This window comes from Lathyrus oleraceus, chromosome 1, assembly GCF_024323335.1.
Source record: "Lathyrus oleraceus cultivar Zhongwan6 chromosome 1, CAAS_Psat_ZW6_1.0, whole genome shotgun sequence".
Lineage (NCBI taxonomy): Eukaryota > Viridiplantae > Streptophyta > Magnoliopsida > Fabales > Fabaceae > Lathyrus > Lathyrus oleraceus.
The window spans coordinates 342,571,577-342,578,311 of NC_066579.1; positions in this window are offsets into that span (position 1 = coordinate 342,571,577).

A 6,735-nucleotide genomic window follows, 5' to 3' on the forward strand; every position below is an offset into this window, starting at 1 on the left:
TCAGAAGTGCTTCAGTCATCCAAAACCCTAGAAAAGTCAAAGTTGGTCAACTGTGTTTGATTCTATGGTTTTGATGGATGGAAATGGTTTGAGAGAGCTTATTCATGTCCTAATAGACCTCATATGTCATGGCAATCAACCTCATTGAAGAATTTGAAGCCAATCAGGAAATTTCCAGAAATAGAAAGTGGACCTGTAATTTCAACTGCCAAAAATAGAAACTTCTTGATCCTCAACTTGCATCATGATACAAGCTCCAAATGAATTTTTGCCCAACATGAAAGTTGAAGATTTTGTTCTCCCATTTTCAAAAAGTCCAAGAACTCTCAAATCCCATGTATGGTTGTCAAGATATGATCAATTCAATTTCAAAAATTTGTGAACTTCAAAGGGGCATATCTCTCAAACCATAAGGCCAAATTTGGTGGGGTTTTTTCCTACAAACCACATTTTTCCTCCTCTTTCCAAAAATATAAATTTCACCCTCCAAAACCTTGCCAATCAAAATGGCATTTTTTGACCTTTTCCATTTAAAAATCAAGTTTGACCAAACTTTGACTTTTTGATTCTTTGATTTTTTTTACACTTTGGCCAATTGGAAATGCTTGGAAACATCATTTGTGATTTGTCTAGAGCTTAAACTCATACTCGTGCCATCATTATACCACCATTTTGGACCAAGGTGCAAAAGTGCAAATATGGCAAATTATTTGAAATAAGCAAAGTTTGTTCAGCAATCCATAAGCAGATGCAAAACAGCAAATTGTTTGGTCTTTTGCAGCCTGTACCAAGCCCAGCTCGTGCAACTTACACCCTCCATTATTCACTTGCATGCAACTTAGCAAAATACAAATCATGTCATTAAAAGTTAATCAAACTTAGCATTCCCTAAACCAGCTCTAAACAGACCAATAAAAGCTTCTTTTCTGCACAAATAACCCTAGAGAATCGCAGCCTACCAACCAGAAAACCTCACACTCTCTCATTTGGCACTTTGGCCAAAACAGAATTTCTGAGAAAATCCTCCAAACACACGAGCAAGCTTCTGATCCTCCATCACTTGAGCAATCTTTGGAAGCATTTTATATCCTCAAACCACACCTTTGCAGCCTCCTTCTCACTCTGTTTTCACCAAAGCTCAGCAATGGAAAATCGTGAGTTGGACACTTTCAAGCATCTTTGAGCTGGCTTACTTCAAGAATCCTCCATTCTAGAGCACAAGGAGGGACTGTTTGAGTTTAAAACCACCAGAACAACACTGCAGCTCGATTTTCTTCAAAACCAAGTAAGTAATCGATCTCCATTATTTGCCTTGCTATGCTATGTTTATGAAAGGTCTTTCCATGCTCGTTCCATTGCAACTTGAATCGTTTGAAATGGTCAACTATATCATAAGAAATCTGGATTTACATTTGTATGCATGAACTTGTTTTGCTCGATTCTTGGTTGTGGTTGCGTTTTAACGATTATGTTTGATGGATTTATGCTGCCTGGTGTTTACTGAAGCTATCGATATGCTTGTTGCCATTTTCTGGGCACACTTTTTCTTGATGATTTTGCATGATGATGATGATACTCTGCTGTTCTAACCCTAAAACCTGCCCAGAAATCCTCATGAAACGTGTCCTGTTTGTTGGTGTTATGATGCTACATGAGTACTAATGCTATGTCATTGTGTGTTTTGGCTCGAATTTTGTTTGATGATGATGAAACATGAACATGAACTTGATGTATGCTGTGCTAAAACCCTAGGGTTTTGTTAAACCCAGAATTCGTATGCTCATTGGCCATGTTTACTGTTCCATTGGCAACAGCCAATGAGAACATTTCCTCTGCGTGCCCAAAACGCAGAGTTTTGTTAAATGATGCCCAATATTACCAGTTTGCCACGCTGACCATATGTTTGACTTATTATTCATGCTATCTTGTTCATACTTCATCCAAATGTTCATCAACTTCAACAATTCATTTTTAATTCATTTCAACTCCAAAAATTGTGGGATTTTTTGCATTAAACTCATGAATGTGTCTAGTATTTGATTATGATTTTTAATTAATTTTTCATTGGCTGGATTTTAATTGGTAATTGGTTTTCCAACATGTATGCACATTTGACACCCTTTGCCATTCCTTTTGTGAAATTGTCATGATGTATCCATTGCCCCTGAAATTTTTTGTGGTGAAGCTAGACTCATTCATCTTCATTTTGGTATAAAGATTGTGCGTTTATCATTTGTGGTTTGCTAGTTATGAATTTTTAAACTAGGGTGTGACAATTGGTGTCACACCAATGATGTGCATTTTCTTGATTTTTGTTCACATGTCTCCTGGCCTCCAAATGACCCCAAATTTTTCATGAATGATCTCTTACATGTCTATTTCATGTGTGAATTTTCTGGGATTTAATCATGCTGTTTTCCACTTGATTGTGAATTTTCTTCCCTGCCTAGTCAATGGTTGACTTTATGTGATACATGTTGCCAAATCTTTTTGTGAAATTCTCAAATCTTATTGTATGACCATGAAATTTCATATGTGATAACTAGACATCTTGAGCTTTGCATTGGTGTTAATCTCATTCATTTCTCTTCTGTTTTCAATTTGATATGATTTTTTGAAGTTGACCCACGTTTGTTGACTTTCATTGTGCATACTTGAAATTATGTTGACTTCATGATTTTAATTGACTGCCTTCTTCTCATCCAAATGCAATGAAATTTGACATGCTTGCCATGCTAGATGTTAGGATTGAATGTGATTTATTTGATGATTTTTGAGATTGTTTGGGTTGACTTTTGATGCAAGTCATTCTGTTGACTTTTTTGCTTTCATTTGCCTTACTTTGACTTCAAATGTTCATGAAATGATAATAATGCATGATTTGAATGTGGGCCCAATTGTGATTGCTTACTAAATGTTTGACCTTGACTTTGGTTGACTTTTCTTTGCTGTTTTGACTTTTTCTTTCATCTTTGACCCTAGGCTAGTCCTAGTGGTCTTTTGAGCTTACAATTGAGTTAATGTTTCAGGTTAAGCACCAATGCCTCAAAGGTCATTCAAATTTGATTGAGTCGGATTATATATTGTGCTAACCCTTGTTTTGTAGGTGTGACTCATATGAGTTTGGCTTTGTGCCTTGGCACCTCTGTTTATGATTGACTGTTGTTTATCCATTTCTTTTGGTTTGAACTGTTGACTTGTTTACTAATAAGTTTGACTTTTTCAGGTACACTTTAGTTGCTTTAGTTGCTTGCTTTGCTATTTAGCATTTGCTTTGAGGTATAATTACTTCTTCTTCATGTAGTCTGGAGACCCGGTCTGTTATTTGACCGGGCAAACTGTCTGAAGTCCTCCTTAAGAGGCAATGCCTGTGTGTGTTTAAAATTGTCCCAAGCAGGAAAAGTCCTTCAAGTAAGGCAATTGGTGGAAGGTAGGGATATGCAATCTATCCCCCACTACTCTTGTTGTGTCATCCCTCTGCTCACACTGCTGTGTGTTGATGCATTGGGATACAAACCCAAGATCTTGTACAAAGTGTACAGTGTCAGAGTCTTCGAGTATAGAAGGGTTCCCACTTTCTGGACCCATGCTCATTTGTCTATTAGCTCTCCCTGGCCAGGGATAAGAGCTGTGAGGTCTCATCCTCACTTCATCCTTTCATCTGCTTCACCTTAGCCTCTCAATGGCAAGGTTAAGAGCACACTTACCCTATTCTAGTTGGCCCTAGTGCCTAACCCTTGTGTGAGCCTCTTGTATGCATATAGAGTGTGCTTCCTGTGATTGCCTGTTTGCTTTGCCTCTTTAGGTGTAGTTTGGACTTGTCCTTGTGCAAGGTAGGTGGTGCTTGACTTGCTTCCTGTGCAAGTCAGGTCTGTGTGGCTTGCTTCCTGTGTGAGCCATGCTTAGAGTTGTTTGGCCGAACTACGGCAACTCTGATTCTCATGTTCAGATGAGATACGTAGGCACGAGACGCGATGTCTTGCCGAGTTTGATTAACCACTAACACTAACTCTTTTCTCTCGCCCTTGTTGTGATTGAGATATCCCCTTTCTCTTGCCCTAGTTGCAATTGAGATCCCCCTTGCTTCCTGTGCAAGTCTTGTCTAGGATAGGTTGGCCCTTGTGCCATTTAGCTAGAAACCTTAACTTAGGGTTGACTTTGCATGACAACATCTAGGCTCGAGTCGTAGTCTCCCTAGTGTTGTGTCTCCCTCTGTTATCTGGTTAGGCTAGATCCTTTGTCCCTGCGTAGGGGAACTACATCGCCCCGATCTTCACACCAGATGAAGTATGTAGGCAGGAGATTGAGCTGATCTCTCCGGGCACCCTTTTTCTTTTCCAACCCTTTGTGTCTTAACCACCCTTGTGTGTGTTCTGGTTGGAGTCCGACATAAGTCCAGCGATTGGCAGTTGGTTTCCTGTGTGTGTTTAGGTTCGGATGTCAATGTAAGTCCAGTGATTGGCATTTGGGCTCCACGTTTGCCTCTTTGCGTGTGTTTAGGTTCGGATGCTGACATAAGTCCAGTGATTGGCAGTCGGGCTCCATGTTTGCCTTTGCCTGTGTTTGTTTGTGTGCGTGTCAGCCGAGCTACGAATGCTCTGATTCTTCTCTCGTCCGAGAAGATACGTATGCATAGGATGCGACATCCTAGCGAGCATGTGTCGTCTCCCCAGTCCGAACTACTTCGACTCTGATGTCTATGCCTGATAGACTAAGTAGGCCCAGGATGCGATATCCTGCCGAGTCAGTTTCAGTCAGTTTCTTTTGTCTCTTTTCAGCCAGTGTGTGTGTGTTTGAGCAGTGTTATAGCAACCAATCTTCCTTTCTAGTGTGCGTGGATCCCGTAGAGTACTACGGATGCGTAGGGTGCCTAACACCTTCCCTTCGCATAACCGACTCCCGAACCCATTCTTTTTGGTCGCGAGACCATGTTCTTTCCTAGGTTTACTTCGAGCGTTTCCTTTCCCTCTTTTGGGATAAATAACGCACGGTGGCGGCTCTGTTGTTTCTTTCTTTTCCCGCCGGTTTTTCGCGTAATGCGACAGCTGGCGACTCTGCTGGGGATATAGAGAAGTTGACCTGTGCTGGTCCATCTTCCCTGAGCGAGTCTCTCCTAGCGCTCTCTAGGATTAGGGTTTTGGTTGCTTTATGCTGTGTGTATTTATTGCTTTCATTAATTGTTCATTTCATTTATTGATTGCATTGATTGTGTGCATTGATGTTTGCATTCATATTCTTTATTCATTACTGGCTGGTTGTCTGTTTTCCCTGTGTGGGGGGGGGGAGTCAGTTGAGGTAAAAGGTCCAATACCCAGACCATGAGTGAAATCTAGGATACCTAGGAATAGAGTGATTCATGGGAAGCGGGTGGTGTACGCCACTTAGCGGAACATTGATATCACGAGCAGTTCAGACTCTGATGGGGTATTATCGGTGCATACATCAGGTGTGCACAGGATGATATTTCTTGAAAGGGTTGTTTATCCTGCGTTTCTCTCAGCTTTACCCTGGCCTAGACTACACCCGTGAGTGGGGAAGGGTTAATCATTACAGGTACCGTTGGTGACTCGGTTCTGTTGGTGATCTGGTTCTGATGATCAGACAGTGTTCAGTCGACCATAAGTTGGATTTATGTTCTGATTTTGACTGAAGCTTCGTACTGATCAGAGTTTGCACAACCAGCCAGTCCAGTCTGCATCATGTGCATCATAGCATATTTATTTTTCAAAAGAAACGCAAAAAAAAAAATCAAAAAAAAAAAAAAAAAAAAAAAGAAAAAGAAAAAGAAAAAAACTAATCTCTGCATGCATATCATTCCTCAGGTACATTCCCGAGCTTGTCTACTGATAGAGATGGCAACAGTCCCAGAGCCGAAGCGGAAGACTTGTGTCTACGTTTTCCATCGTGAGCCGTTGACTCCACTAGTTGAGTTGGGTAGCCTTGTGACAGATGACCGTCTGAGGAGTTTTGTTGGGCAGTATGGAGATATCCTGACAGTGTTGAAGACGGTAGTAGATCCAGTACCTCTGCAGACCCTTCTTCAGTTCTACGATCCAGAGCTCAGGTGCTTCACATTTCAAGATTATCAGCTTGCACCTACTCTCGAGGAGTATTCTATCCTGTTGAGCATCCCAGTACAGCATCAGACTCCCTTCTTGGACGTCCCAAAGGAGGTCGACTCCAGGTTGATTGCCAGAGCTCTCCGGTTGAGTGTTGAGGAGGTTGGTAAGAATTGGAGACCCTGTGGGGAAGTAGTAGGTCTGCCTTTGAAGTTTCTGTTGAGAATTGCCAGAAGTGAAGCAGATAAGGGGAATTGGGAAGTGTTTCACGCTCAGCTTGCTGCCATGATCTATGGGATCATCTTATTTCCCAGTATGCCGAATTTCATTGACCATGCTGCCATCAGCATCTTTATCAGAGGGAATCCAGTTCCAACTCTCTTAGCAGATACTTACTATGCCATCCACAGTAGGCATGGTAAGGGTGGAGCCATCAGGTGCTGCCTACCTCTCCTGTTCAGATGGTTCATGTCTCTTCTGCCAGCCAGTGGACCATTTGTAGATGCCCAGAGCACTCTGAAGTGGACTCAGAGGGTCATGTCGCTCACTTCCTACGATATCAGATGGCAGTCGTACCGGATGGACGTGAGAGATGTTATCATGAGATGTGGTGAATTCCCGAACGTGCCACTTGTGGGGACCAGGGGTTGCATCAACTACAACCCAGCTCTCTCCC